General features: G+C 41.4%; 1 protein-coding gene across 1 annotated transcript in view; it reads left to right on the plus strand.

Annotated features, from left to right (window-relative positions):
- The first annotated feature begins 5,751 nt into the window (after positions 1-5,751).
- LOC106591138 (C-type lectin domain family 4 member M) overlaps positions 5,752-23,281 on the plus strand; it is a 47,242-nt gene continuing 29,712 nt past the window's right edge. Inside the window, exon 1 of the mRNA XM_045712284.1 lies at positions 5,752-5,793. The gene's annotated coding sequence lies outside the window, so the exon portion shown is untranslated. The remainder of the gene's footprint in view (positions 5,794-23,281) is intronic.

The following is a 23,281-nucleotide window of genomic DNA, read 5'->3' on the forward strand; positions in this document are numbered from 1 at the left end:
CATAGGCCTTGGCCTACGCACTTGTGATGTGTAACAATCCATAACAAAAACATATTTGTAAATAAGCTAATGATCCTCTGTGGCGAAGTCATGCCCTCTGGTGAAGTATTTTGAATGATTATATTTAGGCAGGAGTAATTATATCATTTTGGCAAAACATCAATTTACTTTAGGGGAAGCCAGCATCCAAACAGTGCACAGGATGCACCCGGCAACTTTCCCTTCCAATTCGCAAGAGGCTGAAACCAGAGATCTGTATATAATGACGTGATGCTCCGCCCGAACAATGGGATTAGTTGTCCCAAAGGCAGGAAGGCAGGCTACAAGCTTAGGTCTGCATATTATGCCAATAGAAACACATTGGGTTAGTTCTGGACAGATTTTGGCGAGAGTGAGCCCTCTCGCTTCACCTCTTCCTCTTTGCTTAAACAATCTCAATGGAAGACACATCCATGCGAGCGAAACAAAGCCCCTCTGTCTTACTACACAGTATGTAGCCCATGTATCAGATGCTGTCTGGACCAAAAGAGTATGGCATGTCATACTATTTCCGGCCAGACAGCATCAGATACATGGTCTACACATACTGAGACAGAGGGGCTGTTTCACTGTCCAGACAGCATCAGATACATGGTCTACACATACTGAGACAGAGATGGTGCTGTTTCACTGTCCAGACAGCATCAGATACATGGTCTACACATACTGAGACAGAGGTTTGCTGTTTCACTGTCCAGACAGCATCAGATACATGGTCTACACATACTGAGACAGAGATGGTGCTGTTTCACTGTCCAGACAGCATCAGATACATGGTCTACACATACTGAGACAGAGGGGTGCTGTTTCACTGTCCAGGCAGCATCAGATACATGGTCTACACATACTGAGACAGAGATGGTGCTGTTTCACTGTCCAGACAGCATCAGATACATGGTCTACACATCCTGAGACAGAGGGGTGCTGTTTCACTGTCCAGACAGCATCAGATACATGGTCTACACATACTGAGACAGAGAGGTGCTGTTTCACTGTCCAGGCAGCATCAGATACATGGTCTACACATACTGAGACAGAGGGGTGCTGTTTCACTGTCCAGACAGCATCAGATACATGGTCTACACATCCTGAGACAGAGGGGTGCTGTTTCACTGTCCAGACAGCATCAGATACATGGTCTACACATACTGAGACAGAGGGGTGCTGTTTCACTGTCCAGGCAGCATCAGATACATGGTCTACACATACTGAGACAGAGATGGTGCTGTTTCACTGTCCAGACAGCATCAGATACATGGTCTACACATACTGAGACAGAGGGGCGCTGTTTCACTGTCCAGACAGCATCAGATACATGGTCTACACATACTGAGACAGAGGGGTGCTGTTTCACTGTCCAGACAGCATCAGACATACATGGAGGGGTCTGACACTACTGTATGAGACAGAGGGGTGCTGTGTCAGTGTCCAGACAGCATCAGATACATGGTCTACACATACTGAGACAGAGGGGCGCTGTTTCACTGTCCAGACAGCATCAGATTCATGGTCTACACATACTGAGACAGAGGGGCGCTGTTTCACTGTCCAGACAGCATCAGATACATGGTCTACACATACTGAGACAGAGAGGAGCTGTTTCACTGTCCAGACAGCATCAGATACATGGTCTACACATACTGAGACAGAGGGGCGCTGTTTCACTGTCCAGACAGCATCAGATACATGGTCTACACCTACTGAGACAGAGGGGCGCTGTTTCACTGTCCAGACAGCATCAGATACATGGTCTACACATACTGAGACAGAGGGGTGCTGTTTCACTGTCCAGACAGCATCAGATACATGGTCTACACCTACTGAGACAGAGGGGCGCTGTTTCGCTCGCTTGGACGCTTTATCTGAGATTTATGCTTCTTTCTGTCGGCACTCGTCTGGGTCAAGTAAATGATCAATATATCAATATTTTATTTGGACGGTCAAGGAGGTATGATAGGGCGGGCTAGGAGGTATGGTAGGGCGGGCTAGGCCTCCTAAGGACCGCCCATAACACCGACCCTGTTGCCAGGAAACAAAACCAAAGCATTGATTGCTGTCATAACTTGTCCATAGACTGCTTACAGGGTACGGAAACCAATATGTAATTTTGTAATATGGGTGAACTGTTACACATTTAGATTTTAGATATTGCACTTTCCATCTGCATTACCCATATAGTTGTTTAAGGTCATACAATGGCAAGGTGCAGTATCAGCATTTTAGGGGTCATAGGTCATGTGTTCATGCTTGATAAGCATACAAAATTCCTTCATAATAAGATAAAAGTCCCTCAGTGGATTATCACTTATCTACCTACAATATATTTGTCTATACAGCCAAAACACTTTAAAGGACCAATCCCCGGTTCAAAAAATAACAAAGAGGGCACCCCTGCCTCTGTTTTGTTAAAAAGTTGAAGGATGGGCCAGGAGAAATGTAACCACATCAGTATATTTTGCTTAAGAACGCCCACAACCCTCACAAGACTCATCTGAAGGTAGTCCGGTACGTTTAAAAAATGAATGAAAGTAATATATATGGAGGTAGTTTAGTGCCTAAAAAAAGGCATTAAATATGTGGCAAAAAATATAACTATTATTTCCTGATCTTTCTTATATGTCTCAGATATAGGGCAGAAACTTTAAAACAAACTTCCTTTAGAATTTTTTTTTTTTGTACAGTTTTAACATGTATGAATCTGTTATTCAATGTGCGTTTCTATGGGCTAATAGCAGTAAGGTCAAATTCAATATTTCATCAAATAATGTATATATATATTTTATATATGTAGGTGGAACGAAACCGACACAGGGTCCTCATGACCCTGCTGGACCCATGACCCTGCTCATGACCCTGCTCATGACCCTGCTCATGACGCTGCTCATGACCCTTCTAATTACAGATTCATTCAGGATTTTAGACAAATCTAACAGAGTTGACTATATCTCCAAATTTGTAATCACAATTTTGATATACATTTTCAAAGAGTCACCGAGGGCTATTGCAAGAAACAACATAACATTATTTTTCAGTTAATATTAATTTTAAACACTTTTGGGGGGAGTTTGAAATCTTGTGATCCTTTTCTCTGGACAAGGGCATTTCTTTGCACAGAGCCGACATAGAAATTAATAATATTGAAAATATTTAGAAAATTACAAAACCAAAACTCTTTCCTTATAAAATTCCCCTTAAAGTAATTTGTAAGATAAAAAAAATAAATATATATATATATATATATATATATATATATATATATATATATATATATATATATATATATATATATATATATATATATATATACAAATGTAATTTCCCTGCTGGACAAGGATCATCCCTACTTTTAAGAATCCCTGGCTGAATAAATGTGTTATGACAGTTGTTATGAATGATACTGCAACACAGTATCTGGTTTCATCAAGGTGTTATGAATACCCCTTCACATAAAGGGTAACGTGTGTGTGTGTATGTGTGTGTGTACATGTGTACAATCCAATGTGTGGTTGTGAGTGTGTGTTTGTGTATGCGTTCATGTGCGTTGGTTTGTGTGTGTGTGTGTGTGTGTGTGTGTGTGTGTGTGTGTGTGTGTGTGTGTGTGTGTGTGTGTGTGTGTGTGTGTGTGTGTGTGTGTGTGTGTGTGTGTACAATCCCATGTGTGGTTGTGAGTGTGTGTGTATGCGTTCATGTGCATTGGTTTGTGTTTGTGCTTCCAATTAGTGGAGTGTGGTATGTTCATCAAAATGAGGGAAATAATGCATAAAAACACTGACTGTAGTTATTACATGATCAGTTGAAGTTATTACATTATTAATACAAAACATTGCTACTCACCTGATAATGTAATTACCACCGAATAACGTAATAACTTGCTGGATAAGTTAACCTCTATGGGATTGGTGTCCCTATACGTGCGCTAATGTGACTAGAATTACATTGTAAGTAACATCCAACCAGGACATAGACATGTCGTATATTTGCAGAAAGCTTAAATTCCTTTTAATCTAACGGCACTGTCCAATTTACAGTAGCTATTACAGTGAAAAAATAACATGCTATTGTTTGAGGAGAGTGCACAACAATACATTGACCTCTGAAGGTAAATCATGAACTTATATTCAGTAATCTTGCTCTGATTTGTCATCCTGAGGGTCCCAAAGATAAAATGTAGTATAGTTTTGTTTGATAAAAATAAATGTTTATATTCAAATGTAGGAACTGGGTTCTAAAGTTTGAACCCATTTTTTGGCATTAAAGTAATTCAATTAATTGTTTTTAATTGGTACCGGGTTCAGATGAGTCTTGTGAGGCTTGTGTTCATCGAAGAGTAAAACAACCGAAATGTACGTGTTCATGTGAATCTCAACTTTCGATGGTGGGGTCATATTATAGTTTGTAGGGCCACAACATTTTGGCCATCTCAGTCTCCGGACTTGAACCTCATTGAAAACCTGTGGTTTGAATTAAAGAGGGCATCCATAAGCACAGATGAATGATGTTCAGGATATGGAAAGATTCTCTATGGAGGAATGGTCTAAATTCCCTCCCAATGTGTTCTCCAATCTCTTTTATATTTTTTCTTTGTTTTAGGTCTCAGCGTTGTTATCCTCGCAAGGGGAGGATGATAGAGTATTGAAAACAGGGTGTCACACCCTGATCTGATTCACCTGTCTTTGTGCTTGTCTCCAACCCCCTCCAGGTGTCACCCATCTTCCCCATTATCCTCAGTGTATTTATACCTGTGTTTTCTGTTTGTCTGTGGCCAGTTCGTCTTGTCTTGTCAAGTCAACCAGCGTGTTTTTCCGGGCTCCTGGATTTCATAGTCTCTGTTTTTGTAGTCCTTCTAGGTTCTGACACTTTGACTGCCTTGACACTGTGGTCGCCTGCCTGAACAATTAGCCTTGCCTGACCTCGAGCCTGCCTGCCGCCCTGTACCTTTTGGACTCTCGCCTGCTTTATGAACTTCTGCTTGTCCTCGACCTGCCTCTTGCCTGCCCCTTGTCTACTTTGACGACATCCTTGTTTTCTCTTGTTCTGCTTCTTAATAAATATCAGCAACTCGAACCATCTGCCTCCGGTGTCTGCATCTGGGTCTCGCCCTGCGTCGTTATACAAGGGATCCAATTATTTGGACCCCTATCTTTTTAAGATCATACTAGATCGTAAATTGTACTAGTATAAAATATATATATATATTTTGTTGCATACAATATAGCTCAGTATTTGTATGATTTTTTAAAATAGTATTTTCTGCTAAATTTTATCAAGGGACCCAATAATTCTAGACCCCACTGTATGTGGGTGAGTCAATTTATTTGAATGGCATTATTTTTACATGATTTAATACATGTTCTCCATCTGAAGAATATATTAAAAGTCAACTTTATTACATTAAACAAAACGTTTAATCAGTTTGAGACTACAGGAAATAGGTTGACTGCTTTGTTAAACAACAACAGTCACAGTTGCTTTGGTTGTCAACAGCCTTGTGGAAAAACAGGAATCCCTGAAGTTGTTGCAGGTGAGGCATGCGGCATGCAAGGGTGGGGCAACTGTTCCTGCACCTGAACGAGACAGACTGGAACAACCTCTGTGATTAACAAGAAATCACCTGACTGTCTAGAAAGGGTAAGCCTTCAAGCTAAGGGTGACCTGTCACTTCATGAAGTACAACTAGTACCCACATCGCTATAAAACATCAGCTGTAGCTCCACTTGTAGACATACAACTCCAGATACCCAACTCAGCAAGCAGGTAAGGACATCTATATAGTCACTATTACAAGACACAAGCCTGATACAATAAATGGGTGTTTTGTTTTTCTAAATTGACATAAAATTAAGTATGACTTTTGTAAAGGCTATATGTAATTTATTTTTTACAAAGCTGGATGGTGTTAAGATATAGATGGGAGGCTTGAGTAGAGATGAAGAGTGGGACTAATAACAACAAGAGAACTCATGTAAAATATACTGTGTCCGTAAAATGTATATAGGTTCAGAAATCAAAGAATGTGTAAATTGTAAACAATTGTTGGAAAAGTTACTTGTGTCATGCACAAAGTAGATGTCCTAACCGACTTGCCAAAACTATATTTTGTATCCTAGCTTCTGAGTTGGTGTAGGAGGCAGTTAAAAATGGGCACATATTTTTTTCAAAATTCTCAATACTGCCCCCTAGCCCCAACAGGTTAACAAGAAATTTGTGGAGTTGTTGAAAAACGAGTTTCAATGACTCAACCTAAGTGTATGTACATTTCCGACTTGAACTGTATGTACAGTCGTGGCCAAAAGTTTTGAGAATGACACAAATATTAATTTCCACAAAGTTTGCTTCTTCAGTGTCTTTAGATATTTTTGTCAGATATTACTATGGAATACTGAAGTATAATTTCAAGCATTTCATAAGTGTCAAAGGATTTTATTGACAATTACATGAAGTTGATGCAAAGAGTCAATATTTGCAGTGTTGACTCCTCTTTTTCAAGACCTCTGCAATCCGACCTGGCATGCTGTCAATTAACTTCTGGGCCACATCCTGACTGATGGCAGCCCATTCTTGCATAATCAATGCTTGGAGTTTGTCAGAATTTGTGGGTTTTTGTTTGTCCACCCGCCTCTTGGGGATTGACCACAAGTTCTCAATGGGATTAAGGTCTGGACCCAAAATATAGATGTTTTGTTCCCCGAGCCACTTAGTTATCACTTTTGCCTTATGGCAAGGTGCTCCATCATGCTGGAAAAGGCATTGTTCATCACCAAACTGTTCCTGGATGGTTGGGAGAAGTTGCTCTTGGAGGATGCGTTGGTGCCATTCTTTATTCATGGCTGTGTTCTTAGGCAAAATGTAGGGACAAAAAAAGTGATAACCCTTGTGTGGTGTTCATGTTTGTTAAACAAATCAAAATATATTTTATATTTGAGATTCTTCAAATAGCCACCCTTTGCCTTTGCTCAGGCTCCGACCGCAAGGCACTACAGAGGGTAGTGCGTATGGCCCAGTACATCACTGAGGCCAAGCTTCCTGCCATCCACGACCTCTATATACCAGGCGATGTCAGAGGAAGTCCCTAAAAATTGTCAAAGACTCCAGCCACCCTAGTCATAGAGTGTTCTCTCTGCTACCGCACTGCAAGCTGTACAGGAGTGCCAAGTCTAGTTCCAAGAGGCTTCCACACAGCTGCTACCCCCAAGCCATAAGACTCCTGAACATCTAATCAAATGGCTATCCAGACTATTTGCACTGCCCCCCCTTTTACACCGCTGCTACTCTCTGTTATTATCTATGCATAGTCACTTTAATAACTCTACCTACATGTACACATTACCTCCATTACCTCGAGTAACCGGTGCCCCGCACATTGAACCGCACCGGTACCCCCTTTATGTAGTCTCGCTATTGTTATTTCACTGCTGCTCTTTAATTACTTGTTACTTTTATTTCTTATTCTTATTTTTTAAACTGCATTGTTGGTTAGGGGCTTATAAGTAAACATTTCACTGTAAGGTCTACACCTGTTGTATTCGGCGCATGTGACTAATAAAATTTGATTTGATACCCATATCTATACCCCAAATGTGCAGAATGTCTGCTAAAATCCATCCCCTTCCATCTTTTCCCACCTCCGGCCAATGGGCTTCCTCTCACTACTATATTTGGTAGTGAGTGGAACGCCTCAGCGGACGCTTCACATTGAAACGTCCAGTGAAACATCTGTCTCATTGTTCTGTCAGTAGCTGTACTGCTCCAGATGTTGTGGCTTGCGGTAGCATAGTGGTGTTTGATTGGCCAATCATACAGGTGGGTTGGTTGTTTAGCAACAAAACTGACTCGTGTAAAACCATGGCGCAAAACAGACGGGGTTGGTTTAGATTGTTGACAACAAGTATGCTATATTTGGTCTCCAATGATTATTGAAAACATAAATATACTGCTCCAAAAAATAAAGGGAACACTTAAACAACACATCCTAGATCTGAATGAAAGAAATAATCTTATTAAATACTTTTTTCTTTACATAGTTGAATGTGCTGACAACAAAATCACACAAAAATAATCAATGGAAATCCAATTTATCAACCCATGGAGGTCTGGATTTGGAGTCACACTCAAAATTAAAGGGGAAAACCACACTACAGGCTGATCCAACTTTGATGTAATGTCCTTAAAACAAGTCAAAATGAGGCTCACTAGTGTGTGTGGCCTCCACGTGCCTGTATGACCTCCCTACAACGCCTGGGCATGCTCCTGATGAGGTGGCGGATGGTCTCCTGAGGGATCTCCTCCCAGACCTGGACTAAAGCAAGCGCCAACTCCTGGACAGTCTGTGGTGCAACGTGGCGTTGGTGGATGGAGCGAGATATGATGTCCCAGATGTGCTCAATTGGATTCAGGTCTGGGGAATGGGCGGGCCAGTCCATAGCATCAATGCCTTCCTCTTGCAGGAACTGCTGACACGCTCCAGCCACATGAGGTCTAGCATTGTCTTGCATTAGGAGGAACCCAGGGCCAACCGCACCAGCATATGGTCTCACAAGGGGTCTGAGGATCTCATCTCGGTACCTAATGGCAGTCAGGCTACCTCTGGCGAGCACATGGAGGGCTGTGCGGCCCCCAAAGAATTGCCACCCCACACCATGACTGACCCACCGCCAAACCGGTCATGCTGGAGGATGTTGCAGGCAGCAGAACGTTCTCCACGGCGTCTCCAGACTCTGTCACGTCTGTCACATGTGCTCAGTGTGAACCTGCTTACATCTGTAAAGAGCACAGGGCGCCAGTGGCGAATTTGCCAATCTTGGTGTTCTCTGGCAAATGCCAAACGTCCTGCACGGTGTTGGGCTGTAAGCACAACCCCCACCTGTGGACGTCGGGCCCTCATACCACCCTCATGGAGTCTGTTTCTGACCGTTTGAGCAGACACATGCACATTTGTGGCCTGCTGGAGGTCATTTTGGCAGTGCTTCTCCTGCTCCTCCTTGCACAAAGGCGGAGGTAGCGGTCCTGCTGCTGGGTTGTTGCCCTCCTACGGCCTCCTCCAAGTCTCCTGATGTACTGGCCTGTCTCCTGGTAGCGTCTCCATGCTCTGGACACTACGCTGACAGACACAGCAAACCTTCTTGCCACAGCTCGCATTGATGTGCCATCCTGGATGAGCTGCACTACCTGAGCCTCTTGTGTGGGTTGTAGACTCCGTCTCATGCTACCACTAGAGTGAAAGCACCGCCAGCATTCAAAAGTGACCAAAACATCAGCCAGGAAGCATAGGAACTGAGAAGTGGTCTGTGGTCCCCACCTGCAGAACCACTCCTTTATTGGGGGTGTCTTGCTAATTGCCTATAATTTCCACCTGTTGTCTATTCCATTTGCACAACAGCATGTGACATTTATTGTCAATCAGTGTTGCTTCCTAAGTGGACAGTTTGATTTCACAGAAGTGTGATTGACTTGGAGTTACATTGTGTTGTTTAAGTGTTCCCTTTATTTTTTTGAGCAGTGTCCATTTGCAAAGAAAGCACTTGTTTCCCCTCAAATACATCATTACAGTTGTTGCTTAGCTAGCGAATTTTAGCATTGCATGTCTTCATCAAAACCCCTCAAAATAAGACATAGTATCAATAACAAGATGAAATGAGCTGAAATGAGTCACTTACGATTCTCCACATGGAAGATTCTTGTCATTCTTGCTGGTAATTTGGCCATCCAGAAACACAACAACACGCTGACTTCTGCCCCATGGAAGCGTGCACATCATTTTCTAAACTTTGTCAGCTAACCCATCTATGCTCAAATACAAATAGCACGACTTTTCTGCGTGTAGTTTTCAATGGTTTTCAAAGGTATACTGCGGAACGGATGCTTTGCAAAGGTCAATGAAAGATGGCGGAAGCTGATGTGGATCTTGAATCTAATGGTGGTGGAATCAAGGACAATTGGACTATTGTCCAAAAGAATGGAAAACGGAGCAAGGTAGAGTACAGTGCTGAGAATATCCCTTCTTACAGTATCTTGTAGGAGTACAGTTTGATAATGAGGAGCAGCTGATCGGATTACCAATCTTAAAAAATCTATTTCAGATATCACAATTGTGGAGAGAGTACTGGGTAAAGTGAAGGGTGTGAGGATCACGAAAGGCGGGCTTGTTTCGATATTTTTGTACTTCTGAGGATCAGAAGGAATGTGTGGTGCGTCTCAGCCGATTTGAGAAGTTTTACATGTCATGTGTCTCTTCGGAACAGGGCACCCCTCAAGGGAGTAACATCTGGCATCTCATGGGAAGTCGATGTTGCAGAGATGTTAAACACCTTGACAAGAAAGGCCCAGTAGAGGAGGTATTAGGTGAACACCTTGACAAGAAAGGCCCAGCAGAGGAGGTATTAGGTGAACACCTTGACAAGAAAGGCCCAGCAGAGGGAGGTATTAGGTGAACACCTTGACAAGAAAGGCCCAGCAGAGGAGGTATTAGGTGAATACCTTGACAAGAAAGGCCCAGCAGAGGAGGTATTAGGTGAACACCTTGACAAGAAATGCCCAGCAGAGGAAGTATTACGTGAAAACATTGACAAGGATAAGGAGGCAGAGATGGTAAGACACACTTACATAATTTACATCCTCAGTGGTAAGCATGTTCCTGTAATGTGTTATGTTATTTTAGTTTTGCTAATTAAAACTTGTTTATGTGACCTAGCAAGCAATGTATAGTGTAGAGCATCAGTGTACCATCTTTGTAATAACCAAAAATATCCTATTTTGAAGCTGGTGTACAAAAATGAAAGTAAAATTATGCAAAAAAGGAAACTTTAAGGATGGGAAGCATACAAATGGACAGAGATGTGGACTCGAGTCATGTGACTTGGACTTGAGTACTACTCGAGTTGCACATTTTGTGACTTGCCAATCGACTTGAGCATCTACTGTATGACTCTTGACTTAACTAGGACTTGAGCTGTATGACTTGATTTGTCATCTCGCTCACAATATTGGAGTGCTGCAGATTCTGTGCGTTGTGTTCTGTGTCTTGACCAATCAGATTCACGGAAATTACAGGTTGCGCAGGCTAGGCACAAAGCTCGATGCAAAGCACGCACTGCACCGCAGAGATGGAACCTAGTCACAATTTTGCAAAAATCATGAGCAAGTCTCAAGTCTTAACCTTCAAGTCCAAAGTAATAATGGGCAAGTCTCAAGTAAAGTGCCAAGTTCCACAGCTCAGGTCGAGTCAAGTCACAAGTCCCTAATTTTGGGTTTCGAGTGGTCAAATCAATTGTTGTTTTTTTATGCCAAACTGCATCCTTTCACAATCCCCCCCACCCAACCGAATGCAACGATTTCTGGGACGATGATGCCCTGATGCAGAGGTGGCACCACAGGTCCCAGAGTGGTGGAGGAAATTGTTTTTTTCGCTGGGGCCCAGAGCTTTTTTAAATCTGGTTACCTATCCAGGTATAAATCAGAACCCTATAGGTTCTGACAGTGATTAATTAGTTGGAAAATGTTTTTATATGGGCAATGATAGGAGAGGGACCCGATTTACATTTGAGTCATTTAGCGGACGCTCTTATCCAAAGTGACTTACAGGAGCAAATAGGGTCAAGTGCCTTGCTGAAGGACACATTGGCATATTGTTCACCTAGTTTGAACCAGCGGCCAAAATTAAGAACTTGACTCGACCTGAGCTTCAAAACTTAGAAATTTGACGTTTGGAACAATTTGGAAATGTGTTGTTTGTGAAACATGGATGAACATCTAATTCTGAGGTGAGACTGTGAGATCTTGTTGATCTTTCCACCTGCTAAGAAGGTAAAATATCTAGATAAAAACAAAAAGCTTCCAGCAGATGTCGCAGTGCATCAGTTCCGAGTTCCGACACCTGTCAGATGGTAGTCTGATGTCTGAAGCTTCGAACGTCATCATCACATTGTATTGTTACTTTGATATAAGCATCAGTACATTATATTGAATCAGTAGTGCTTTGAAAACTGCATCAGAATGTTGGAGTATCAATCATCCCATCACAAAAAATAAATAAAGAAGTAATTTTGTGTGGAAGCCAAAAATGTTTTTACGTCAGAGGCAGAGATGCCTAAGTGGACGCGCCATAATTCCCTTAAAACCTAGCTGTCTAACACGGAAATTGTTCCAATAGTTTTTTCACCATCAATTTTTCCTATAGGGGATTTTAAGAACCACTTCAAACAAGGTCTGTGTTTCATGTAGGCTTTCCCTGGCTCTATTCCCTATCCAGCTCTATTTAATCTCAGATTGGAAAATGCTAATTGCCCCTTGTGTGCACTTCCGGTAATACCGTATACCCTGGTATGGAATAGAAATGGTATGATAATCTGGATACCGCACAACCCTAAACAACTGTACACCACAACACTTATAAAACTTGTTTTTGATTCTAGATGTTATCAAATCTGGAGAAGAACAAGTGATGGAAGCAACATGGGGAAAATGGGTGAAGGTTCTAATGGCGCCGGAGGGGATGGCTGCCGTTTTATGGGCTCTTAACCAACCGTGCTATTGTGTTTGTTTTTTCGCATTGTTTGTAACATATTTTGTAAATAATGTTGCTGCTACAGTCTCTTAGGAACGAAAAGAGCTTCTGGACATCAGGACATCGATTACTCACCTTGAACTGGAAACATTTTTTTTCTTTAATGAGTCAGACAAGAGGGATTTACTCCAGACAAGGCCCTCATCCCCGTCATTAGCAGGAGAAAGAGACGGAGATATCGCAGAAGGAGATCAGGGTGCCTTGTAAGGATCCGGCGATGAGTGGCTAATCTGCCTTTGTCATCGGTACTCTTGGCCAACGTACAATCGCTGGATAATGAAGTGGATGAACTACAAGCACGTATATCCTACCACCGGGACATTAACCTGTTGGGTCTAGGGGGCAGCATTTGCACGTCTGGATAAAAAAAATGTACCCGATTTAATCTGGTTACTAATCCTACCCAGTAACTAGAATATGCATATACTTATTATATATGGATAGAAAACACTCTAAAGTTTCCAAAACTGTTTGAATGGTGTCTGTGAGTATAACAGAACTCATTTGGCAGGCAAAACCCTGAGACATTTTCTGACAGGAAGTGGATACCTGATGTGTTGTATTGATTTTAAACCTATCCCATTGAAAAACACAGGGGTTTAGGAATATTTTGGCACTTCCTATTGCTTCCACTAGATGTCACCAGCCTTTACAAAGTGTTTTGAGTCTTCTGGAGGGAGATCTGACCGAACAAGAGCCATGGAACGGTGATGTCCCATTAGACACCTGGCGCGCTACTTCATGTTGGGTACCCTCGTTCCAATACGTTATAAAAGGCTATGCATTCGTCCACCTTGAATATTATTCATGTTCTGGTTAAAAAGGCCCTAATGATTTATGCTATACAACGTTTGACATGTTTGAACGAACGGAAATATATTTTTCCCCTCGTTCATGACGAGAAGTCCGGCTGGCTTACATCATGTGCTAACGAGACGGAGATTTTTGGACATAAATGATGAGCTTTTTTGAACAAAACTACATTCGTTATGGACCTGTGATACCTGGAAGTGACATCTGATGAAGAGAATCAAAGGTAATGGATTATTTACATAGTATTTTCGATTTTAGATCTCCCCAACATGACGTCTAGTCTGTATCGCGAACGCGTATTTTTCTGGGCACAGTGCTCAGATTATTGCAAAGTGTGATTTCCCAGTAAGGTTATTTTTAAATCTGGCAAGTTGATTGCGTTCAAAAGATGTAAATCTATAATTCTTTAAATGACAATATAATATTTTACCAATGTTTTCTAATTTTAATTATTTAATTTGTGACGCTGACTTGACTGCCGGTTATTGGAGGGAAACGATTTCCTCAACATCAATGCCATAGTAAAACGCTGTTTTTGTATATAAATATGAACTTGATAGAACTAAAAATGCATGCATTGTCTAACATAATGTCCTAGGAGTGTCATCTGATGGAGATTGTAAAAGGTTAGTGTATCATTTTAGCTGGTTTTATGGTTTTGGTGACCCTGTCTTTGACTTGACAAAACATTACACACAACTCTTGTAAATGTACTGTCCTAACATACTCTAAATTTATGCTTTCGCCGTAAAACCTTTTTGAAATCGTAAAACGTGGTTAGATTAAGGAGATGTTTATCTTTCAAATGGTGTAACATAGTTGTATTTTTGAAAAATTTGAATTTTGACATTTATTTGGATTCAAATTTGCCGCTCTTGAAATGCACCTGCTGTTGATGGAGTGCACCACAGGTGGCACGCTAGCGTCCCACCTAGCCCCAAGAGGTTAAAAACTATAATATCTTATGTTTCACCGAGTCGTGGCTGAAAAACGACATGAATAACATACAGCTGGCGGGTTATATACTGTATCGGCTAGATAGAACAGCAGCCTCTGGTAAGACAAGGTGTGCCGGTCTATGTATATTTGTAAACAACAGCTGGTGCATGATATCTGAGGAAGTCTCAAGGTTTTGCTCGCCTGAGGTAGAGTATCTCATGATAAGCTGTAGACCACACTATCTACCAAGAGTGTTCATTTATATTTTTCGTAGCTATCTATTTACCACCACAAACCGATGCTGGCGCTAAGGCCTCACTCAGTGAGCTGTATGCAGCCATAAACAAACAGGAAAATGCTCATCCAGAGGCGGTGCTCCTAGTGGCCGGGGACTTTAATGCAGGGAAACTTAAATCCGTTTTACCTAATTTCTACCGGCGTGTTAAATGTGCAACCAGAGGGGAAACATTTCTAGACCACCTTTACTCCACACACAGAGACGCATACAAAACTCTCCCTCCATTTGGAAAATCTGACCATAATTCTATCCTCTTGATTCCTGCTTACAATCAAAAATGAAAGCAGGAAGTACCAGAGACTCGGTCAATAAAAAAGTGGTAAGATAAAGCAGATGCTAAGCTACAGGACTGTTTTGCTAGCACAGACTGGAATATATTCCGGGATTCTTCCAATGGCATTGAGGAGTACACCACATCAGTCACTGGCTTTGTCAATAAGTGCATCGATGACGTCGTCCCTACAGTGACTGTACATACCCTAACCAGAATCCATGGATTGCAGGCAACATCTGCAGTGAGCTAAAGGGTAGAGCTGCCGCTTTCAAGGAGTGGGACTCTAACCCGGAAGCTTATTAGAAATCCTGCTATGCCCTCCGACGAACCATCAAAAAGGCAAAGCATCAATACAGGACTAAGATCGAATCGTACTACACTGGCTACCGACGCTCATCGGATGTGGCAGGGCATGCACACTATTACAGACTACAAAGGGAAGCACAGCCGCGAGCTCCCCAGTGACACGAGTCTACCAGATGAGCTAAATTACGAGGCGAGTAATACTGAAACATGTATCAGAGCATCAGCATCAGTTTCGAACAACTGTGTGATCACGCTCTCGTAGCCGATGTGAGTAAGACCTTTAAACAGGTCAACATTCACAAGGCCGCAGGGCCAGATGGATTACCATCACGTGTACTCTGAGCATGCGCTGACCAACTGGCAAGTGTCGTCACAGACATTTTCAAACTCTCCTTGTCTGAGTCTGTAATACCAACATGTTTCAAGCAGACCACCATAGTCCCTGTGCCCAAGAACACTAAGTCTACCTGCCTAAATGACTACGGACCCATGGCACTCACATCTGTAGCCATGTAGTACTTTGAAAGGCTGGTCCTGGCTGTCATGACTTGCCCTCCTGGATGGAGATCAAAGGTGCTGGCTAACCAAAGTTTTAAAGACCCCCTCTACTGGGGTAGTTGGCCAGTTTTAGTTATTTGTATTTATTTTGTTTACCCATTTTTCTCCCCAATTTCATGTTATCTAATTGGTAGTTACAGTCTTGTCCCATCGCTGCAACTCCCGTACGGACTCGGGAGAGGCGAAGGTCGAGAGCCATCCATCCTCCGAAACACAACCCAGCCAAGCCACACTGCTTCTTGACACAATGCCCTCCAACATTTGTTAGGCCATATTATAACTTCTGACATTTGGTAGGCCATCTGTTTGTCAAATATGGTTAGATACAATGCATTCGGAAAGTATTCAGACCCTTTCACTTTTTAAGCATCTTGTTTCGTTACAGCCTTGTTCTAAAATGTATTAAATAAACATTTTGCCTATCCCATGATTACAAAGTGAAAATAGTATTTTTTATGTTGCCAATGTATAAAAAATGAAAACAGAAATATCTCATTTACATAAGTATTCAGACCCTTTGCTATGAGACTCGAAATTGAGCTCAGGTGCATCCTGTTTCCATTGATCATCCTTGATGTTTCTTCAACTTGATTGGAGTCCACCTGTTGTAAGTTCAATTGATTGGACATGATTTGGAAAGGCACACACCTGTCTATATAAGGTCCCACAGTACAGTACAGAGAGATCCTTGATGAAAACCTGCTCCAGAGCACTCAGGGCCTCAGACTGGGGCGAAGGTTCACCTTCAACAGGACAACGACCCTAAACACAGAGCCAAGACAACACAGGAATTGCTTCGGGACAAGTCTCTGAATGTCCTTGAGTGGCGCAGCCAGAGCCCGGACTTGAACCCGATCGAACATCTCTGGAGAGACCTGAAAATATCTGTGAAGCGATGCTCCCCATCCAACCTGACAGAGCTTGAGAGGATCTGGAGAGAAGAATTGGAGAAACTCCCCAAATACAGATGTGCCGTGCTTGTAGTGTTTTACCCAAGAAGACTCAAGGCTGTAATCGCTGCCAAAGGTGCTTCAACAAAGTTCTGAGTAAAGGGTCTGAATACTTATGTAAATTATATATTTCCTTTTTTATTTTTAATAAATTAACAAACATTTCTAAAAACCTGTTTTTGCTATTTCATTATGGGGTATTGTGGTGGCATAATGGTGTATTGTGTGCAGATTGATGAGAGAAAAAAATACTTTAATCAATTTTAGAATAAGGCTGTAACGTAACAAAATGTGGATAAAGTGAAGGGGTCAGAATACTTTCCAAATGCACTGTACAGTACATGCAGCTTCTCTTCTGTCATAATTTGTTGACCCACAAGACTAAATAAAGTAGTGCTTTCCAGAATAATGTCTTACATTGACAGAATTAATGCGTTAGTTGACAAGGATAAATTTGTCGGTTTTGTTTAGGGACCGGGGAGAAAATGCAAAAACTCCAATACAGTTGAAAGATTGCTACTGTGCAAAATGTCAAAATGTTGTCAGGTTGACTGTTTTTTTAGGACATTAAAAGCTGAGAAAACAATGAAACACGTTTCTGATAAGACTTCAGTTGGTCTTGGGTACATATTTTGTGGTTGAAATACTGTCTGCTTGCATAACAGTGTCATAGATAACACATTACACAGGCACATGAGCTACTATCTGGAATACTGTGGGCATTTTAACATGGTCAGTGATCCTGTAGATGACTGGAAGGAGAGGGAGAAAATGTATTCCTCTAACCTCATTCTTTCAATAAAGTTCTTGTTTCATTGATATTAAATTACTTGTTTTTCTTTCCTTATCATATTTAAGACAATGCTATTTGTAATGTGTTTTGGTGCAGATTTGTTTTTAACATACCATCCAGATAAGAGTGTCAAATACTGTTGGCCGCAAAGACAGCTGTAATTTGTTCACAGTAAAATGTATTTCTATTCTGATTTCAGATCTTCAGTCCTTACAAAACAACTGCCACTTTCTAATGAAGATAGTTTTTCTCTAACTTGTTTGGTAAAAAGCAAAGATTTTCATATAAAATACACATTTCCACAGGTGTTATTTCTTGACTGATTACAATTTCATTAATGGGGTGCAATTGTATGTCATCATCTCAGCTTTCAAAATATATAATGTTTCATATATGCACAGGTCATGATTCAGCAAGATGTGGAAAATTCCGATCAGACTGGAAAGGGCTAGGGTAGCTACAAGTCGAGTAGGACTTCAAGTAGGCTACCAACCCCTCCCCACAGACACAAACAAACATTATCAAGAACGTCTAGCTTCACCATGTAAGTTAGCTAGCTAGTTCATTCTCTAGAGACTAAGAAGTCGGGGGTTATAAACTGACATATGGAATTATTTTAAGATGGTCATACTATGAATCATTTAGCTATTTGAATTTTAGGACCCCTTTAGGTATAAAATAAAATAATTAATTGACAAAATATTGAATTTCGTCTTTATTACTATAGCCCAGAGAAATGCATTGAATAACATATTCATAAATGGCAAAAAAAGACAATCAATAAAAACTTCTAAGAAACAAGGTTTTATGTTTTACACATTTAACCCATATTTTTGGGTAGGGACAAAACTATCTTCATACTTCCATAAAAATGTTTTAACCTTTGTAGTCGGGAGAATCTCTCCTTTCCACAGTGGGGTCACATTAGCTTGTAAGTCAAGCCCTTAGGGAAGTCTCATGGTCTGACAAACAGTGCTCTAACTGTGCCACCCTTCAGCACAGATGTGGAAGTGCGACACTGATGGATGCAATGGATTGAGATACATCCAATTAAAAAAAAACATCTCTACCTTAAAGTTGATGGGGATTTAAAAAAAAAAGTCATTTAGATTGATGCACCGGTGCATCAATTGACTCTAGGGGGGTTGCAACTAGCAAGCTAGACCTCTGTTTAATAAAAGCCAAAGAAAGGTACATTTTTTTTAATGAATTATATATTTAAATGACTAGACAAATAGAAGGCTAATATAGCCATGTAGCCAGGCTAATGTTGCTAACTAGCTAACTAGCTAGATAACAGGTATTGTGTAAATTTTAGAACATGCCCAAGACAGTTCACAGAATTATACATTTAAACAAATTTAGCCAATTAATTAATGACTAGATTTAGCTAACATTAGTTAGTTAATGCCTTGATTTGTCGGTCTTGTCCAGATCATCATGGCACTGGTGAGTGTCATGCAGCTTGAGAAAGGTATTTGTAGTTCTGTGTCATAGCCACATTAGCAGCTAACCGACAGAGTAAGTCTACACGAAACACAATCCTTATTTGAAGTGTTTCTAAAATCCCCTCTGTGTTTGACTGCTAGGTTTTATGGGTATTATGACTAATAATGTGGTACTTTGTTTAGACCTAATTCCTGTCGTAGTGTGGAAATGCTTGTGTAGTTCCACCCTCAGAACACAAATCTATGGTTCCTTATCAAAATTGATTCATCGGGCGTGGACATCTTCACCTTCCTCCATGTGCTAATTGCTATGGAGCACAGCACAGTTAACAGTAGCTACTACATAGCAAAGACTATCCACTCTCCTCCTCCCTCTTCTGCAACGGAATTGAATGATAATGGATGAATGCAGAGTTTAGCTGTGATATTGGAGTTTTACCGGCGAAGCTAGAGGCTAGCTAACCTACTCCCTGGACCAATACATCTAGCTACAGTAGCTACCAGTAACTATTAGCAACTGTGGATATATCTTTTTTATTCTTTTTATTTTTTTGTTACCCAGTTTTCTCCCCAATTGGTAGTTACAGTCTTGTCCCATCGCTGCAACTCCTGTACAAACTTGGGAGAGCTGAAGGTCGAGAGCCTCATAAACTCCTCCGAAATACAACCCTGCCAAGCCGCACTGCTTCTTGACAAACTGCTCGCTTAACCTGGAAGCCAGCCTCACCAATGTGTCGGAGGAAACATCGTACAACTGGCGACCGAGGTCAGTGTGCATGTGCCCGGCCTGCCACAGGGGAGTCGATATAGCGCAAATGACATCCCGGTTGGCCAAACCCTTCCCTAACCCGGACAACGCTAGGCCAATTGTGCGCCGCCTTTCCCGGTCCCAGATTCTTGTTGCTAGTCAACTTTCAGTGCACACCCCCATAAACGTAACAAAATAGGGGCTCGTCCGGGATTTTGTTTCCCATGAGCTCTAATCAACTACTCTGAAGCTCTACTGTGCCCAGATATTTGAGTGTTTAAAATACAATTTTGTGGTAGAGTTTATGTTACTGACAATCACTCAGAGGGGTTATAAGATTGGTGAAATAATTTTGAAAGTTGCATAAACACACAGGCTAATAATGAAAAATATGGACCTTAAGTTTTTGTGGAAAGCATTTGTGGAAAATCCTACTATGGAGATACATGTACGAAGGTGAAACTGCTCATCATTGCAAGGCATTATGACATCAAAGTGGTACATGTCGATCCAAAAGCAGTAGTCAGTTAATTGGTACTGCTTTGGTAGAGGAGGAAATCCTCCCAGAGAGGGAAGAATAATGAAAAGGTTCCTACATGTGGTAGAGTACTCCGTAGATGTACAACTAAGAGAGTTAGAACTAAAGGCAAAGTTGGAGCAACTAAAATACGAGTTCTGAGCACATTGAAAAACAAGAAGAACGTGAGCAGCCATTTGATTAAGAGAATTGGATTTGGAAACACTCCGAATCCAGGCAGGCTATCCTGCACCCTCAACGGAGTTTGATCTTGGTCAGACAGCCGGCTTGTCCCACCTGTCAACGAAAAGGAGTTGGACGTACAGTACCAGTCAAAAGTTTGGACATACCTACTCATTCAAGGGTTTTTCTTTATTTTTACATTTTTATTACATTGTAGAATAATAGTGAGGACATCAAAATTATGAAGTAACACATATGGAATCATGTAGTAACCAAATAAAAGCGTTAAACAAATCCAAAATATATTTTATATTTGAGATTTTTCAAAGTAGCCACCCTTTGTCTGGAATGTATTTCAATTAACAGGTGTGCCGTGCCTTTCCTTCTTATTGCATTTGAGCCAATCAGGTGTGTTGTGACAAGGTAGGGGTTGTATACAGAAGATAGACCTATTTGGTAAAATACCAAGTCCATATTATGGCAAGAACAGCTCAAACAAGCAAAGAGAAACGACAGTCCATCATTACATCAAGACATGAAGGTCAGTCAGTCCGGAAAATTTCAAGTGCAGTTGCAAAAAACTATCAAGCGCTATGATGAAACTGGCTCTCAAGAGGGCTGCAACAGGAAAGGAAGACCCAGAGTTACCTCTGCTGCAGAGGATAAGTTCATTAGAGTTAAAAGCCTCAGAAATTGCATCCCAAATAAATGCTTCACAGAGTTCAAGTAACAGACTCATCTCAACATCAACTGTTCAGAGGAGACTGTGTGAATCAGGCCTTCATGGTCGAATTGCTGCAAAGACACCACTACTAAAGGACACCAATAAGAAAAAGAGACTTGCTTGGGCCAAGAAACATGAGCAATGGACATTAGACCGGTGGAAATCTATCCTTTGGTCCAAATTTGAGATTTTTGGTTCCAACCGCCGTGTCTTTGTGAGACGCAGAGTAGGAGAACGGATGATCTCCGCATGTGTGGTTCCCACCGTGATTCACGGAGGAGGAGGTGTGATGGTGTGGGGGTACTTTGCTGGTGACACTATCTGTGATTTATTTAGAATTCAAGGAACACTTAACAAGCATGGCTACCACAGCATTCTGCAGCTATACGTCATCCTATCTGGTTTGCGCTTAGATGGACTATCACTTGTTTTCAACAGCATAATGACCCAACACACCCCCAGGCTCTGTAAGGGCTATTTGACCAAGAAGGAGATTGATGAAATGCTGCATCAGATTACCTGGCCTCCACAATATCAAACCTCAACCCAATTGAGATGGTTTGGGATGAGTTGGACCATAGAGTGAAGGGAAAGCAGCCAACAAATGCTCAGCATATGTGGGAAATCCTTCAAGACTGTTGGGAAAGCATTCCAGGTAAAGCTAGCTGAGAGAATGCCAAGAGTGTGCAAAGCTGAATGAGTAGGTATGTCCAAACGTATATATAAATCACTTAAAATTCAATAATTCAAAAGTTCAAAGTGTTGTATGCCCCTACCCTGTGGAGTTCTCAAAAATGATTACATTTCTTTGAACTTCATTTATTCATTTTACCTTCCATTTCTGACTTATAATTTCAATAGCTCCTTGGTCACATGACCTAGACACCTCACTCAAACTTTGTATTGCTCAAAGTGGAGGGACACACATTGCACACCCTTTGGTTTTCCCAAAAAGCAATTCGATAACAGATACTGAGGTTGGCTCACAATGGTTTTATGGCAGACGTATGTTTGACCGTATCTGGTCTGTAACAGGATGCTGTGGCATACGGTAAAGCCTGTTACATTTGCCAGCGGATGGGTAAACCAAATCAAGCTGTTTTGGTTGCACCTTTGTATCCTATTCCTGATTTTGACAAACCTTTCAGCAGGGTTCTGGTGGACTGTGTTGGTCCTTTGCCAAAAGAAAAGAGTGCTTTGGTATTCTTGAGAGAGTTAATAAAACTTTGAAGTATACATTGAGAGCTTACAGCTTTGAGTTCGACAAAGACAGGGATGAAGGGGTCCCTCTTGTGCTATTTACAGCGTGGGAGTTTCAGTCTGAATGAGCTCATGTTTGGATATCACGTCAGAGGTCCTTTGTGCTTGCTGAAAGAGAAGTTGTTGCAGGACAACACCTCAAAAACAAATTTGTTGGAGCAGGTTTACGCTTTTCAATACAGATTTCCCCGCTCCTGTGAGTTTGCTAGTAAGAATCTGGAGAAGGCCCAAACAGAAATGAAAGTTTGGTATGATTGAAAGCCCTGAACCCACACTTTCGATGTGAGTGACCATGTCCTGGTTTCGTTAGTGATGACGTCAGGCCGGAGCGCAGAAAAACAAACCTGGCTGTGTCATGTCAACATGTTGAAACCATACTTCTACTGCTACAAGAAGTCCGGAAACCGGTAGTGATCTCCTGCCTGTGTTTCTCACTGTTGACTATTCTCTTCCTTGAGAGCACCAGGAAAGCCCAGTACACCTTGTGCCTGTGGAACGGTTGAGTAACTCAGAGATTATAGAAAGCCTTGATTTATTTTTTTTCCACATTTGTATCCGGGGGAAAAAGGTGACATTGTTGCACTGCTTTTAGGTACACTATAAAAGTTGAATAAGTTATCATGGACTGTTTGGTGATGTTATGGCTGCTGTTTTAAATGGATATATTGTACCTTCACCTTTTAAAGGGCCAATCAGCAGTTGAAACAACAAAGCGTCTGCCGACCTCTGTTTTGGTAAAAACAGAAACCTGAGCCTATATTGTTTGTTTACAATGAATGAAGTAAAAAAAAAAGCGTATATTATGGGTTCTGATGGGGTTCGACTGTTGAACTAAGCTCATGAGTAAGTGGCTACCTATCATTCATTTAAAA

The sequence above is a fragment of the Salmo salar genome, unplaced genomic scaffold, assembly GCF_905237065.1.
Source record: "Salmo salar unplaced genomic scaffold, Ssal_v3.1, whole genome shotgun sequence".
NCBI lineage: Eukaryota > Metazoa > Chordata > Actinopteri > Salmoniformes > Salmonidae > Salmo > Salmo salar.